Source organism: Halichoerus grypus, chromosome X (assembly GCF_964656455.1).
Source record: "Halichoerus grypus chromosome X, mHalGry1.hap1.1, whole genome shotgun sequence".
NCBI classification, from domain to species: Eukaryota; Metazoa; Chordata; class Mammalia; order Carnivora; family Phocidae; genus Halichoerus; species Halichoerus grypus.
Window position 1 is genome coordinate 45,497,633 of NC_135727.1, and position 17,781 is coordinate 45,515,413.

The 17,781-nt window shown below is 37.7% G+C and overlaps 1 pseudogene; it reads left to right on the forward strand.

Annotated features, from left to right (window-relative positions):
- The first annotated feature begins 15,861 nt into the window (after positions 1-15,861).
- Positions 15,862-16,215, forward strand: LOC118527458 (cytochrome c oxidase subunit NDUFA4 pseudogene; annotated as a pseudogene).
- Positions 16,216-17,781: the final 1,566 nt, after the last annotated feature.

The window sequence follows — 17,781 nt, forward strand, 5'->3', positions numbered from 1 at the left end:
GATAAAGCATGGCACAACTCCAGGGATCATCATGCATATTGTAATCTAAGTACATGATGGTCTTTGAAATTGTTAAACTGGATGGCCTTGGACATCCTTCACTGCCCTCTCCATAAATGTAATTTTCCATCCCATTTCCCTTTTTTATTTTCTTCGTGGCACTCTTCACCCACTGAAATTACATTGGTTATTGTTAACTTTATGCGTATCCAAAAGAGAATGTAAGCCCCCTAATGGGAAGGGCCTTTCCTCTCTTGTTGCCTAGCAGCCAGCCTGGTAGGCAAAGAGTAAATACTCAATAAACAAGTGCTGCATGTATGGATCGTTATCTACCAAATACACCAAATCAGAAATAGGTACTTAAAGTCGAATGGCAAAACCATTGATGTTGGAATCAGGGATCACAATATGCAAAATATTTAAAGAAACCTTGAATGTGATCTATTCAGCAGTTTTTAAACTATAGTGAACATCAGAATCTACCAGGGAAATTGTTCAAAGTACAGATTCCTGATTCTCAAACCCCAGGGAAAGGATTCAGTAAGTCTGGGGTAAGGTCTCAGAAGTTGCAATTTTAACAAGATCCAGGTGACTCTAATAAAGGTGGCCTGCAGCTCATGCTTAGACCAACACATATCTTTAAAAATGGTGTTTTCCTAGGGAAAATTGCTTCTATACCATTAATCTGTTACCTATCATGCAGAGTTCTGATCTCTTCAATTTGACTGCTGGAGTATTTAGTGGGAAACCAATCATCTAGGACCTCAGATTGCTTTTCCAGATGGGATCTCATTTAACTTTTGATAAACAATCAGGGTCCATTGGATCCAATTTTTGTTTTTGAACTTTTCAAACTATTTGTAAGGATTGCTATTTAATGATTTCTACTCTTTCTTAGAAGTATTCCAAAGAACAAGGAGAAAATTTATCTCTTATTTTTAAATAGAATAAGCCCATATTATCTTGCACATACCACATGGGAGAATTGGGCCCTTTTATAAAATTGACATGTGAGATCTCATTGATTTTATTTTTCCCATATCTTAAAATACTTTGCTATTCATCATCCTAAAAATTATTTCATTATTAGTTAATTATTCCTAGTTCTACTAAAAAGATTAAAAAAATAAGAGAAAAAAGCAAGAATGATGGGATAGTTTACATCAGGAATGAAGCTATACTAAAATAAATAATACCACATCACCATTTAGTTTTTTACTGCACTGTCCAAAGTATTACACCATCTTTCAAAAAGATATAGAAGAAATGAAGAGACTCCATCTTTGCATTTACTTAATCCAGCTTTCACTGAACACCAATGAGAATTTTTTTTTTCATTTTTCTTCCCACACTGGCAAAGAAAAGTAAATTGACAGAGGAATTCATTTTACAATTATTAGATCAGAAGACAGAAGTACAGTGACAACAATACTCTAGATGCCGTTATTGATAGTGAAATTGATATCTCAAACTATGAGTATTCAAATGATGATATCTTAAATGAATTTTTTCAAACCCCCAAATCAAGTAGTGAATAGCATACTTCTAAGGACCAAAATGATAAATGATGTTCTCAGTTCGTCACTTGTCATACAATATGTTACAACAAGAAGTAAGAACATCCCAATTTGCTCAAAGGACATTGGACAATTTTCTGTCATCTTTTATGATATTGTATATTTAATATATGTCAAGTATTGAAGCAATAAGTTTTCTAAGTGAACAAATGCTGAATTCAGGTAAGAAGAAGGAAATAGATCATGTAGAAATGAAAAAAAAGTCATTGGACTGGTCATTCTAATCGGTGTTTATCAATCTAAAAATGAAAATATCTTGCAATTATGGAGCAAAGAAGATGGCTATCCTCCCTTCAACAAAATTATGAGCTGTCAATGTTTTGAAAAGTTTTCTGTTTTGATGATATAAGTACAAGAAGAACTAGAAATAAGAAAAGGCAGAACTTATTGGGGATACAAGTGAGCAAGAAGAGAGAAATCAATACCTACAGATGGATATATTACAGGTTCAGGCATGAGAATTGATAAGGAGTGAGCAGTATTCAAAGGAATGATGCCCTTTTTGAGTATACATACTTTCAAAGCTAGGAAAATGAGGAATACAATTTTGGTTTGATATATTTAAATTCTTGTTAAATTTTCTGATTTAGTTGTCCTTCATTATCTATTTTTACTTCTGTGAATTATTCATAAAGTCACTTAATAAAAACAGCAAATGGGTATTTTGTACACAGAAGGTGATGATGATTTGGTTCTGGTATTCTAAGGGTTAACATCCTAAATACTCCTGAGTGGTTGGGAGAACTTAGTATTTTTATCTTGTTTAATGGATGAGGCTGGTATAAGGGAAGTTGTGGAGTTATTCTTAGAAAATATATTGTAAGCCCTAAGGAGTAATTGTGGAAGCAGCTGAAACGTCAGCAGCGTTCCTGTTCTCGGGCTGTTGAATGCAATGGTCCGATAAGAGTAGGATCCCACGATCCCCAGGGGCAGGGCATAAGTTAGGAGCTATGAAAGAATGTAACCCTCAGTCCCCCCTTTCTACACCTAGCAACTGCTAGCCCAAATATCCCGCTCTTCCCTTATCCCATGACTGACTCCCTGTGTGCCTACGTGCAGGGGAGAATGCAAGCCTGCTTCAAGATATTTGCCATCCCTTTGTACTCCTTTCCCACGCTTTGCGGCATCTGTCCTTGCTTTTCTGATAAAGAAAAAATAAATAAAAACTATGTGCAGGATTCAGCTGCTGCTGCTCTCCCTTGCAGAGGCAGCCCTGCAGGGCCGCTCAGATTGGTGTCTGAGAACTTCATTTCCATGCGTGGCGACAGAAGTGACCTCTCCAAAGTGCCTTCATGATAGGACCTCCTGACTCTCATTTCAATGTTCTGTTTAGCCAAGTCAATATCACACCTTGTGCTTCCTTATTACCTTCTGTGTCTCGAGACTGAAGTTCGCAAACTTTTCTCATGTTACTCTAGAAGTCAAAATAAGATAACTGAAAAGCTTATGAAATAGAAGAGTAGGTGAAGATTTTCTTCCCCTGAGACTAAACAGGAGGATGATTCAACTAAATGGAAATGATGTAATGACGCTCTTTCTTCAGCGGTCTCTCAGGCAGCCAATCCTATCATAATAAATTGGCACAGAAACTCATGTGGGCATGTAATGACTTTGTGTGTTTATCCCGTTATGCTGTTACATTTTCAAGTATTCCTTCTGGTGGTCAAACTTTTCATTTCATGTCCAGGATACCTCTTTTTTTTTTTTTTTTTAAGATTTTTATTTATTTATTTGACAGAGAGATAGAGAGCACAAGTAGGCAGAGGAGCAGACAGAGGGAAAGGGAGAAGCAGGCTTTCCACTGAGCAGGGAGCCAGACATGGGACTCGATCCCAGGACCCTGGGATCATGACGTGAGCATGACGCTTAACCAACTGAGCCACCCAGGCGCCCCCAGGATACCTCTTTTAAAGAATGGAATAGGCACCGTGGGATGGGAATGGGCAACTCCTGAAGTTTTTCACCAGGTTCCTAACACTGGTGCTTTAAAAATGTGGAAGGCTGAGAGTCAGAGCAGTTAAATATCATTCCCAGGGTTCACAGTTAGTAGAAGGCTGAGGAGATCTCACCAAGAGTTGTCTAACACCAGGGACCATAATCACACCACTCTCCCACTGGGACCTCCTTTTTAGATGGTGGTCTTGCAAGGATGAGGGATGAATGAGTTTATACTTTCTGGGTGGGGGGGGTTCATGTTGGGTGATACAGTTTAATAGGGGATTTGTACTAATATTTATCTTCCTCTAACTGAAGATTTCTGATAGATACTCAGGATTGGAGCTCCCTTGAGAAGTCTGAGACGAAGATATAGATTGGAGTTTGCATCCCTCAATCCCATTAGGTGCATAAAAGATGCATGGTGGCCACACAGTACTTTGCTTTTTCTGGGCCTCATTACCTGATGTGCAAACTGAAGTTGCTGGGGGGTAGGTAACTGTGAAAGTCCCTTTCTGCTCTGTTCTCATGAAGGCTAAAGATGGCCACTTAGATTTGGGATCCTGCAAAGTGAGTCAGAATTCCTCATCAGTCACCCCCATCACTCCATGCAGGCTGCATTCCAGCCATATCAGACTGTCTCCTGACTGTGTACCTCAAGCACACTGGGTACATTTTCATTTCCATGCCTTTGTACAGTCAGGAATGTCCACATATACATTCCATTTCCTTTCACAAGCCTACTCCTTCTGTAAGAATTAGCTGAAATTCCACTTCCTCTGATGATTTTGACTGGCATTGCCTGACACAGAATATTTGCTCAAGAAGGGCATGCCAAAATAAACAAACAAACAAACAAACAAATAAATAAATAAATAAAGCCATTTACCAATGAAGGTTTAATATCTTGAATGCATAAAGAGCAGTAAATCTCAGGAAAGATGGTTAATTATAACAATAATTAGGGAAATGGAGTTGAAAACAACAAAGAGTAGTATTTCACAGCCATCAGCTAGCAAGACTTATCTTAGAATTCTCTAAATACCAAACAAAGTTCTGGGTTTTTTTTGTTGTTGTTGTTATGAGTATGATGTATAAATGAGAATTTTCATCTACCACTGGTGGTAATTTAAAAAGGTAGAAACAGAAAAGTTTAGGGGCACAATTTTATAATTTCAAGTAGAACTTCTTCATATCCTAAGACTCAGACATTTCATGATTAGACACATAACACTTGGAAATGTGTGTGTGTGTGTGTGTGTGTGTGTGTGTGTATACAGAGAGAGAGAGAGATCTAAAATTTCCATCAAGAAGAAATAAGATAGGGACGCCTGGTGGCTCAGTCGGTTGGGCTTCTGCCTTTGGCTCAGATCATGATCTCTGGGTCCTGGAATGGAGCCCCGAGTCGGTCCCTGCTCAGTGGAGAATCTGCTTCTCCCTTCCCTCTGCCTTGCTCCCATCCCCTGCTTGGGCTCTCTCTGTGTCTCTATCTCAAATAAATAAATAAAACCTTCAAAAAGAGAACAAATAAGATAAAAGTAGAGTATACACTCATACAAGTGATACTATACTCTGGACAGCAATATGCAAAAGAATGAAAGTGGACTTCCCCACTCCACATATGTAAATGAAAAACAAGACAAATCTTCTTCGGTAATTGGCTCCTTTATCATCATGTAATACCTCTTTTTATCCCTGATAATTTTCCTTACTCTGAAGTCCTCTTTGTTTGAAGTTAATATGGCTATTTTAGCTTTCTTTTGATTATTGTTGGCATGATATATCTTTCTCTAACCCATCACTTTTTTGGGGGGGAGAGGGGCAGAAGGAGAGGGAGAGAAAGAATCTCTTCATTTCTGTTACAGTTTTTCTTTCTTATTTCTATCATTTTCTTTTTGAAGAGTTTTTATTTAAATTTCAGTTAGTTAGCATACAGTGTAATATTAGTTTCAGGTGTACGATATAGTGATTCAACAATTCCATACGATACTCAGTGTTCATCACAACAAGTACTCTCCTTAATTCCCATCACCTATTTAACCCACCCCCCACCCACCTCCCCTCTGGTAACCATCTGTTTGTTCTCTATAATTAAGAGTCTATTTCTTGGTTTGCGCCCCCTTTCCCCTTTGCTCATTTGTTTTGCTTCTTAAATTCCACATATGAGTGAAATCATATGGTATTTGTCTTTCTCTGACTGACTTATTTCGCTTAGCAGAATACTCTCTAGCTCCATCCACGTCATTGCAAATAGCAAGATTTCATTCTTTTTGATGGCTGAGTAATATACCATTGTATATATATACCACATCTTCTTTATCCATTCATCAGTCGATGCATACTTGGGCTCTTTCCATAGCTTGACTATTGTAGATAATACTGCTATAAACATCGAGGTGCATGTATCCCTTTGAATTAGTATTTTTGTATTCTTTGGGTAAATACCTAGTAGTGCAATTGCTGGATCACAGGGTAGTTCTATTTCTAACTTTTTGAGGGACCTCCATACTGTCTTCCAGAGGGGCTGCACCAGTTTGCATTCCCACCAACAGTGTAAGAGGGTTCCCCTTTCTCCACATCCTCACCAACACTTGTTATTTCCTGTGTTGTTGATTCTGGTCATTCTGAGAGGTGTGAGGTGATATCTCGTTGGAGTTTTGATTTGTATTTCCCTGATGTTGAGTGATGTTGAGTACCTTTTCATGTGTCTGTTGGTCATCTGGATATCTTCTTTGGAAAATGTCTATTCATGTCTCCTGTCCATTTTTTCATCAGATTATTTGTTTTTTGGGTATTGAGTTGTATAAGTTCTTTATATCTTTTGGATACCAACCCTGTATCAGATATATCATTTACAAATATCTTCTCTCATTCTGTAGGTTGCCTTTTAGTTTTGTTGATTATTTCCTTTGCCGTGCAGAAACTTTTTATTTTGATGAAGTTCCAATAGTTTATTTTTGCTTTTGTTTCACTTGCCTCAGGAGACATATCCAGAAAGAAGTTGTTATGGCCAGTGTCAAAGAGGTTACTGCCTGTCTTCTCCTCTAGGATTTTTATGGTTTCAGGTCTCACATTTAGGTCTTTAATCCATTTTGAATTTGTTTTTGTGTATGGTGTAAGAAAACGGTCCACTTTCATTCTTTTGCATATTGTTGTCCAGTTTTCCCAGTACCATTTGTTGAAGAGACTGTCTTTTTCCCATTGGATATTCTTTTTTTAAAAGATTTTATTTATTTATTTGAGAGAGAGAAAGAGAGAAAAAGAGAGGGCACGAGTGGGGGAAGGGGCAAAAGGAGAGGGAGAAGGAGGCTCCCTGCTGAGCAGGAGCCTGATACTTGGCTCCGTCCCAGGGCCCCAGGATCATGATCTGAGTAGAAGGCAGATGCTTAACTGACTGAGCCACCCAGATGCCCCTCCCATTGTATATTCTTTCCTGCTTTGTCAAAGATTAATTGACCTTATAGTTGTGGGTTCATTTCTGGATTTTCTACTCTGTTCCTTCCTATCATTTCTTTTTGATTCCTTCTTAGAGTTTTTAATCTCTCTGTTTACATTACCCATCTGTCTTGCATGTTGTCCACTTTTTCCATTAGATTCCTTAGCATATTAATCATACTTATTTTAAATTCCCAATATGATAATTCCAACATCCCTGCTATATCTGAGTCTGATTCTGAAGCCTGCTCAGTCTTTCCAAACTGTGTTTCTGTATTTTATTATGACTTGTACTTTGTTGAAAGCTAGACATGATGTTCTGGATAAATGGAGCTGTGGTAAATAAGCCTTTAGTGAGAGGTTTTATGTTTATCTGGATAGGCTTAGGCTGTGTTTATTGTTTGTTGTTCCTGTAGTTTTCAGAGGCTAAAATTGCCACAAACATCTTTGTTTTTGTCTCCCCTATTGTGTTTGGGTTTCCCTAGAGACTTCTCTTAAATAAAATCTAAGACGTGCAATTCTTTCAGTTGTATTCCCCTATAATCATACAAGAGCCTTATTGATGTAGTGGTAAGAGGTAGGGTGAAGCTAAGCATTCTTTAGTTCTCTGATTTGGTCAGAGTTTAGTGAAGCTGTGATCCTGGGCTGTGACCTTCACAAGTGCTTCTCAGTTTTTCCCTGTTAAGTGAGATGGGAAGGCCAGAGGTGGCTAGAGTTTAGTATTTTCCTTCCTTCACATGAAAGACTAGAGGGTATTTCCGTGCCTGCATATCAAATACTAAGGGCGGCTGGAGCTCGGTATTTCCTTTCCCTCAGGTCAGTTAAGTTCCAGTAAAACCATAACAGGCTCTGGTAAAATAGTTTCCCTTGAGGGCAGGATTTGTTAAGAAGAATACAGTGCTCTGAATACATTTCAAAATGGCTGCTTTTTCTCTTTCCCTGCCAGAAGTGTGAGGAGACTTTTCTCTAATCTTCACTGTGAGAACTTGGTAGAGCACCTGTAGGTAAAACTCATGAAAGTTTTGGGGGCCCTTCCTAAGATTGGGCACTCCTTGAGTTGTTCATTCTCAGACTTGCCCACACTGAGCTTTCATCAATTTGTCAATTAAAGTTTATGCTTTCCTTTGTCCATACTGGTTCTAGCAGTGGTTTTGCTCCTGGGTTCTGCTCTGGTGAGCTCTAATCCTCTATATCTGTCTGTATGTTTCTCCAAACTTTGTGGACAGTAGTTTGTCTTGTGACCTCAATTGTCTGATTGATCTAAGAAGAGTTGTTGATTTTCAGTTTGTTCAGCTCTTTTCTTGTTGTGAGAACTGAACTGACAACTTTCAAACTCTTTATGTGCCAGACTGGAACTCAAAGAATATACATTTTGGCTTATGCTAATAAGCCAAAAGGAGAGATCTTGACGGTTTTTAGAGTTTTAGAACAGATGCAAATGCAACCTTTGCAGGTAGGATGCCTTATTATAGTACCTGAATGCTGGGCCAACGTATGTGGGTGAGGAGGTCTCCAATAAGAACCAATTGTACAAACATAGTTCAGTTGTGATGTCAGTCAAATGCTACTAATCAGATCTCTGCTTCATCCACTAAGAAGACAATTAAAATATTGTGGGGACATGATACAGGGTATCCCCACCTCCCAGAACCCCATATATTATATAAGGTGGACTGGTCCAAGCATGCTGTGTGGTTGTTACACACTTCACTCAAAGCAAACTTGGGGTCTCTTTTCCAAAATGGCTCCTGCAATGAGTTATTCAGTTTTCCTGGGTCTCTCTCATGTATACAGGAGTTATACATGCTATTAAACTTCTGTTTGTTTTTCTCCTGTTAATCTGTCTTAAAAGAAAAGAAACAAAATGGGTCCTGAAACAAAGTGAGTCATAGTCAGAGAAGGTAATTGAGTGGATACTTTTGCAAGTTCTGTGTCTTTGACCCAAGTGAGCTCTACTAAAGTTCAGAGAGGAGAGGTATACTTTTCAAGGCTCCACAGCTTGGGAACAGGCATTACAGGGACTGTGGTACTGATTTTTCTTACCCTCTGCTACCACATTGCCTTCCCTGCAGACAGTCGCCTTCCAGGGCTCAGAGTACAGTGTGTGTCAACTTATTTGATGTGGAAACAGTGGTAGAATCTTGGTTTAAGAGGACAGGTACACCAAGGAGGCAGTTGAATGGATAATTTGGGGGCTGAACACAGAGGTGTGAAAATGGAGTATTGATGCAGGTTGCCAGTGCCTGGCACGTAAAGGGTGCTCATAAATAAGTAGTGGAGGGATAAATGAATGAAATGTTGATTCTGGAATGATCTGTCTCTGACATTGATCATACATCTTTCCAACCTTTTCCTAAGTGTATGAGATGGAGGCTCATTTCATACTGCCTGTTTTAGAAACTGCTTTGTAAAAGTTATTTTTTTTTAATTTTTTTTTGCTTTGACAATGTAAACTATGGACTTTGGGTGATAATGGGTGTATCAGTGTAGGTTCATTGATTGTAACAAATGTAGCCCTCTGAGGCAGAATGTTGATAGTGGGGGGATTGTGGGAGTATGGGAACAAGGGGGATATGGGAACTCTCTGTACTTTCTGCTCAATTTTACTTGAACCTGAAACTGTTCTACAAAATAAAGTCTACTTAAACAAACAAAAGTGTTTATTGCTTCGATTTTCTCTCCTTGCTAAAAAGATATGCTGGAGAAAACTTAGAAAGTAGAGGTCTTTCACCATCTAGCGACAAGCACTGGAACCTCACAGTTGACAACAGATTAGGAAGGGATGAGGGAGGACCATGGGTTTCTCAAATCCACCAGATAGACCCTTCTAGATGTGAAGTGTGGCACAAGACCCTGAGCCTCGTGACAGCTGTCTGATCAGCAACATCTGGGATGATGCTACACGTGGTTTCTAATCAGCCTTTTTCCACCCCAATTCACAATTAGTTGTAGAGATATTTTCAGATAAGTCTCTCTACAGCAATTCTGCAAATACATTTAAGAGCAGATTCCCAACTCCCATTTTAAAATACTATTTTTCTTATAATTACACAAGTGGTAAATCCTGGTTGTAAGGCAAATTCAAACAACATGGGAAAATGTAACTTCTATTCTTCCCCACAGCCCTGGTGATATCCATTTCTGTAGTTGGGTATATGTTTGACCAAATATATTTAGGTGAATATTATATCAATGTCAATATACCATGAATTATTAACATAATATCGCTTTATTAATATATAAACATCAATATTGATATAATTTATATTAATATATTAATACTAGTACTAATATTTAAATTATACATTTGATGAGACTTATTTTTATTTATTTATTTTTAAAGATTATTTATTTGAGAGAGAGAAAGAGACAGAAAGAGAGAGAGTGAGCGCATGCGTGTGTGCATGCACACACAAGTAGGGGGAGAGACAGACGGAGAGGAAGAGAATCTCAAGCAGACTCCCCGCTGAGTGAGGAGCCAGACACGGGGCTTGATTTTGTGACCCATGAGATCATGACCTGAGCTGAAATCAAGAGTCAGAGGCTCAACAGACTGAGCACCCAGGCTCCCCTATGTGAAGAGATTTAAAGCAAGATCTTTTGTAGGAGAGCATCCTTCACGCCCAGCTCTTTGAAAATACTGAATGGAGTGTTTGCTCATTGTCCTGGCAATGCGGAAGAGTCAGAAAAACTAAAGGCTGAACGTTCCTCAACTTCATCTGAACTGCTAGGCCTTGAATTCTCTATTTTCATTACTAGGCCATCCCTTTGCATCATTATATTAACTGGCTTATGTCTCTCCTAATAAGTAGACAAACATACCAAATATCCCCTACAAATCAGCTCTCCTAAGCTCCACCCTCTCATCTTTTTTCTAATTTTCACAAACAACAAATAAAGGAGGGAATATATTGACTCTACTTTCCAATCTCCCTATCATTCCTCAACCCACCCTTGTTTACTGGGTCTCCATTCTGCTGAATCTGCTCTCAAGGAGGTTACCAATGGCAACATTGTTATAAAACCAAAAGGGGTTCCTTTCAGCCTTTATCTATAGTGTAAGCCCATATTTATTTTTATTGTTTCTGATGAAAACAATAAATGCTCTTTGTTTCTGTTGTTGCTGAAAAAAATTGCACACTTGCAGAAAAGTCATTGGTATAAAACAAGGAATCCCACCCCCCAGCCTGGACCATATGAGAATAAGTTGCCAACGTTATGCCCCATAGCTCCTAAATACTTCAGTGTGTATGTCTTACAGATAAGAATATTCTCCTAAAGAACCATCAAAATCAGGAAATTGTCATTAATAATATTTACCACAAGCTAGTCTTCAGACCCTGTCTAGGTTTTGCCAATTGTCCTAATAATGTCCTTCGTAGCAAAAGGATCCAGGACAGAATCTTGTACTGTATACAGTTGTCATGTCTCTTTGGTTCTCTAGAGTCTAAAAAAATTCCTCAGTTTTTCCTTGACTTTAATGACCTTGGCATTTTTGAAGACTATTGGCCAGTTATTTTGTAACCTGCATCTTGATTTGGGTATGTCTGATGTTTGCTAATGATTTTATGTAGTGATATTATAGAAATGATGCTGTGTTTTGCTCATTGCATCCCAGCAGACAGTGTGTAATTTGGATTTTTCAATGTTAGATATTGTACTTTGATCACTTGATTAGTGTTGTCTCCCAACTTTTCTCACTGTAAAAATACTCCCTCTGCAATCAATAAGAATCTGATGCTACACAAATATCTTGTTCCTCATCAAGCTTTAAATTTATTTAAATTATTTATTTAAATTTATTTATTAAATATATTTATATCATGGACTCATATCTTCCTGTGTAATTGAATTGGCTATAATATATCCTATCATTATGTGTTTTGATGCTCAAAAGTGTTCCTCTTCAGGCTGTTTTTTTGTGTCCTTTGGATATACTCTCAGTCTTCTTTGAGCACTTCCTTACTATCCGGCACAAGATATCCCAGAGTCATTTTGTATTTTCCCCGTCTCAGACCTGGAATTAAACATTTCTTTTTTCTTTTTCTTTTTTTTAAGATTTTATTTATTTATTTGACGGAGAAACACAGCAAAAGAGAGAGCACAAGCAGGGGGAGTGGGAGAGGGAGAAGCAAGCCTCCCGCTTAGCAGGGAGCCCAATGCAGGGCTCCATACCAGGACCCTGGGATCATGACCTGAGTCGAAGGCAGACGCTTAACAACTGAGCCACCCTGGAATTAAACATTTCTTCAAGAAGCCCTGGTTCATTTTAGTGAGCAAAAGTATTTAGAGCAAGATAAGCACTAGGTGGGCCCAACTACTATTGAAATGTTGCTGCTTCCAGGTTCTCTCAGTGGAGAGAGTTAGGGGACACACATACACTCATACACACATTTTTCACATGTACATTTTTTCCAAGTCTCTTTAAACACCTTGGAAATTATTGGTTCTCACTCATAATTCCAACTTCAACACTACTGGGTCACTCCAATTTTCCCCATTTTCATAATTATAACTCCCTTCCCCAACAATAGGGAACCTGGATCCCATTTTCCTTAATACCTTTACTTGCTTGACCAATCCTTCTTTATGCAATCACAAGCAACTGGAAGTAGATAATTTCTCATTGTAGACACCATCCCCTCACCTATACTGAAGGCCTCCTCACCTGAATCACGCACTTATACCCTGAATAGATCACTGCTGTTACCTCCCACACCATGAAGTCACCCTCTTCAAATTTCCTGGGCTCTGACAATCTAGGTCAGCCTGCTGCCTTGCATGGAGGCCCTCCTCTTTTCTCCTCTTGGGCTCTGAGCAATGGTGACTGACCATTGCAGTTTTCCTGAAAATTATCTGTGTTAGTGCTGAAATCCTTACATTCTGGGAAATCCCTCCTCAGAATGTGAAAAGTTATGTTTTTGGCAATGTGTGCAGAAGACAGAGGTACAAAATCTTTAAGGTGGCAAAAAAAATTAGGGAATGAAAGGAACATTGTTTTTAGTGTCAAATGGATGAGGCATAGATCATCCATTTTCCATAGACCCTGTAGCTAGTTTTTCTCCACTGCTGATGTTGGAAATTGTATTTTGTGGTTCATGATAATGGATCATCCACTGTTGCAGCACACCAAGTGCTTCTTAAATGTGCATTTTAATAGTGAGCAATAACATTGGTCTTTCACTTGGTTGGTAGATTAACTATTGTGCTTTTAATCAAAATAGTACTATTTAATTGTTAACATTGTTAATATGGTGACTTTGTTTTCTAAGAATTCAGATAATGAAAATGGGAACAATCAAAATACCAATGGCAGCATGACCCAGACATTACCAAAAAAGAAGACTAAATGACTGCTATTTTAATGACAGATGGAAGAACGTATAAAACTGGTCTAAGAAGTTAAACACGAAAACAGAACATCCTGCAAAATATGCAGAAAAGAATTTGGAATATAGCATGATGGAGAAGGTGATATGAAAGTACATACAGAGACTGAATCTCATAATTACAGAATGAGACAGTCAAGGTTTTCTAAATCAGTCTTTTTTTGCATTCCATTAAAAGACACCATACTCAGAAACAATGACAGCCGAATTAGCGTGGATATACTGAGCAAATGGACTTGCATTACCTTACAGTTCTCTCAATAGCTCTGTGAAAGCAAGTAAATTATATTTTATGATCTAGAGGCTATAACTAAAATGTCCTGTGGATGAACAAAAGGGGAAATTTTGATAAATTTGATAACAAGTGTGAAGGGCTCTTACAGTGTAGAACCAATTCTGTTAGATCTTACAATCATGCTGTCTACAGTTATTAAGTGATGCCTCAAATCCTGACCAAAAACAAACAAAATCTTACTATAGTAAGATCTGATGGTAACCAGAGTGGAGGGGGGTGGGAAATGGGTAAAATACGTGATGGGGGATTAAGGAGGGCACTTGTGGTGATGAGCACTGGGTGATGTATGGAAATGTTGAATCTCTATATTGTACACCTAAAACTATTATAACACTGTAGGTTAACTGTACTGGAATTTAAAATTAAATTAAAAAATAGGCAGAAGACATGAACAGACATTTCTCCAAAGAAGACATCCAGATGGCCAACAGACACATGAAAAGATGCTTATCATCACTTATCATCAGGGAAATGCAAATGAAAACTATGATGAGACATCACCTCACAGCTGTCAGATGGCTAAAATCAACAACACAAGAAATAACAGGGGTTGAGAATGTGGAGAAAAAGGAACACTTGTGCACTGTTGGTGGGAATGCAAACTGGTGCAGACACTGTGGAAAACAGTATGGAGTTTTCTCAAAAAGCTAAAAATAGAACTACCTTGTGATCCAGCAATTGCTCTACTGGGTATTTACCCAAAGAATACAAGAACACTAATTCAAAGTGATACATGCACCCCTATGTTTATAACAACATTATTTACAATTTACAATTATTTACAATAGCCAAGATATGGAAGCAGTACAAGTGTCCATCAATAGATGAATGGATAAAGAAGAAGTGATTATAGATAATGGAGGCTTACCAGAGGGGAGGAGAGTGGGGGCATTGGTTAAATAGGTAATGGGGTTTAAGGAGTGTACTTGTCCTATTGAGCACAGGGTGATGTATGGAAGTGTTGAATTACTATATTGTACACCTGAAACTAATATAATACTATGTTAAAAAAATAAAAATAAATATTTAAAAACAGCAAATTCCCTTAGTTCTTAGGTATTTTGGTTTGAAAAATGGAGATTCAACTAGCCTTTCTTATTTCTATGAAGATTTAAATGCAACCACAGAAAAGATAAAGCAAAGAATTTTTTATATCTTCTCTAAATTCAAACTAGATTTCATTCACCTATGTGCACTTTTGGAAGATAATACAAATGTAAATTTTGGTAAATTGCACTCAGTCCATAAACTTCTTACCAAATAAAAAGATCTTACCTGTTAAATACGGTGTACTAGTTGCACACAACAGTGGTACAAAGAGGTGTGATTTACTTACCTGTGACATTGAGACTTTCGTAATGAAAGTTCTGATCACTTTTCAGTTTCCTCAAAGCAAGCAGTAGCTCTCAATGAGATTTTTGACTGTATGAAAATAGGAGATAGCTTCCTTAGGCATATGCCTATGAGATGGCCATCACTGTTGCGGGCCATAGAAAATACATTTAAATGTCGGCCAGACATAAAATCCTATTTTCAAAGTGTAATAAAAGAAGAATGTCTTGGTGCGTCTGGATGGCTCAGTTGGTTAAGCATCTGCCTTCTACCCAGGTCATTAACCCAGGGTCCTGGGATTGAGTCTCGCATTGGCCTCCTTGCTCAGCAGGGAGCCTGCTTCTCCCTCTCCCTCTGCCTGTCCCTCCCCGTGCTTGTGCTCTGTGTGTGTGTGTGTGTGTGTGTGAGAAATGAATAAATAAAAATCTTTAAATTAAAAAAAGAAGAATGTCTTTCTGTAATTTGGAGATACATTGAAAATATGAATGGAGAAAAGGATTAGACTAAAATAGAAATTCGTATGCTGTTTCTCCTAAATCGTTCTGATGATCTTGGAAGAGGCCACAAGGAGCGGAGAAAAGGATAAACTGACCGCACCTGAGTTGTTCAATGTTATGTGTGACTTGTGACAATTCACACAGAAGAAAAAAAATTTTTCTTTTGGAAATAAGACTTTCAGAACCACCCCCAACACTGTTACCAGAAAAGGTCAGTCAAGTTAAACAGAACTTTCTCAGTTTTGTTACTAAAACTATTTATTTGGAATCCAGTTTAAGTTCCGCAAGATAATCAGATAATCCCTGTGCTTTAAAACCATTTTCCTGGTAGGGATTACTTAGTGCTGGGCCTTGTAGATTTGATTTATTCTTCTCCTGGACTGGAGGTCTCTGCCGTAACCATGTTACATCAGATCCTCGGTCAGACCAAGAAGCATCAGAGCTTGATCCCCCTCTTTGTAATAATAATTACGACAGCCGTTGCTCTACTGGGTATTTACTGGGCAGGAGTTACTGGAGCACCACTGTATGTCTTGTGCCTGGCATTGTTCAATCCAGATGTCAGTTGGGATAGGAAGAATAACCCAGAACCCTGGAACAAACTGGGTCCCAATGATCAATACAAGTTCTACTCAGTGAATGTAGATTACAGCAAAGTGAAGAAAGAAGGTCCAGACTTCTAAATGAAATGTTTCACTATAAAGCTGCTTGGAATGAAGGTCTTCCAGAAGACATCCACACAATTTTCCACTTATCCAGGAAATTTCCCCTTTAAATGTACGAAATCATGTTGGTGTATTGTGTTGGGGTTTACGCTGATTAATAAGTATCTGAAACTTGAAAAAAAATAAAGCCATTTTCCCTGAGAAAGAGAGATTTAACTTATGATGACAGTGAATGTGATTTGCAGTGTTTAAAAATAATGGATATTTTAGAAATAGCCTATATGAGTAATTTATAGATGAAAAGGACCTTATTGACAAACAGCTGGTCTACCAAAACAATTCTGTGATATAAAACGGACGGACATTTTTAGAGAGCTGGAAATAAATTCCTACATTTCTAAAAACCCTCTGTTGCTAGTAAGTAAAATCCCCAAAATTAAATGATCAAATGATTTTTCAGGGAGAACATTTAGCTTGATGTTATAACATTGTACTGACATGAGGAGTTAGTCTAATGTGGCTTGATAAGAACAGAGCTGCAAGGCAAAGTGGATTTTATGTTTGATTTGTATTTAGCTTTTAAAAAAAGTTTTATTGAAATATAATTCTACATACCAAAATATTCTTTTTGTGTGTGTTAACTTTATTAAAGTATAAACATCAGAGTGTTTTTCAGAATATTCAGAGTCATGCAACCATCACAACTATCTAATTTTAGAACATTTTCATCACCTTATGTAGAAACCCTTTAACCATCCCTATTCCCCTCCTTCCCCCAGCCCTTGGAAACCACTAACCCAATGTCTTTAGAGAGTTGCCTATTCTGGACATTTCATATAAATGGAATCATGAAATATGTGATCTTTTATGACAGGATTAATTCACTTAGCATGATGTTTACAAGTTTCATCCTTGTTGTAGCATGTATCAGTACTTTAATCCTTTTTATTGCCAATTAATACTCCATTGTATGGCTATATTACATTTTGTTTATCCATTCACTAGTTGATGGAAATTTGGGTAGTTTCTACATTTTGGCCATTATTAGTAATGCTATTTTAAATAAGTTTTCAATATTTAGTACACTTGGTATTAGCCAAAAAGCTGAGAAGCGATTAAATATTTATTTTAAATATCCTGCTTAAGTATCTTATTTTGTGTCAACAAATGTTTCCATTTCTCTTAGGAGTAGAATTGCTGCACATATGGTAATTCTATGCTTAAGATTTTGAGGAATTGCCAAACTGTTTTCCGAAGAGGCTGGACTATTTTATGTTCCCAACAGCAGTGCATGATCATGGATCTAATTTCTCCACACCCTCTTCAACACTTGTAATTGTCTGCCTTTTTGATTATAAACATGCCGGTGGAAATAAAGTGGTATCTCATTGTGGTTTTGTTTGCATTTTTGTCATGACTAACAATGTTGAGTATTATTTCATGTGCTTATTGGTAATTTGTATATCTTCCTTGGGGGAAATGTCGATTCAAATCCTTTGACCATTTTTGAATTAGATTATTTGTCTTTTTATTGTTGAGTGGCAAAAGGTCCTGGATATAAGTCCCTTATAAGATATGTGGTTTGCAAATATTTTATCCCATTCTGGGGGTTGGGTTTTCATTTTCTTGATGCCTTTTGCAACACAGAAGTTTTTA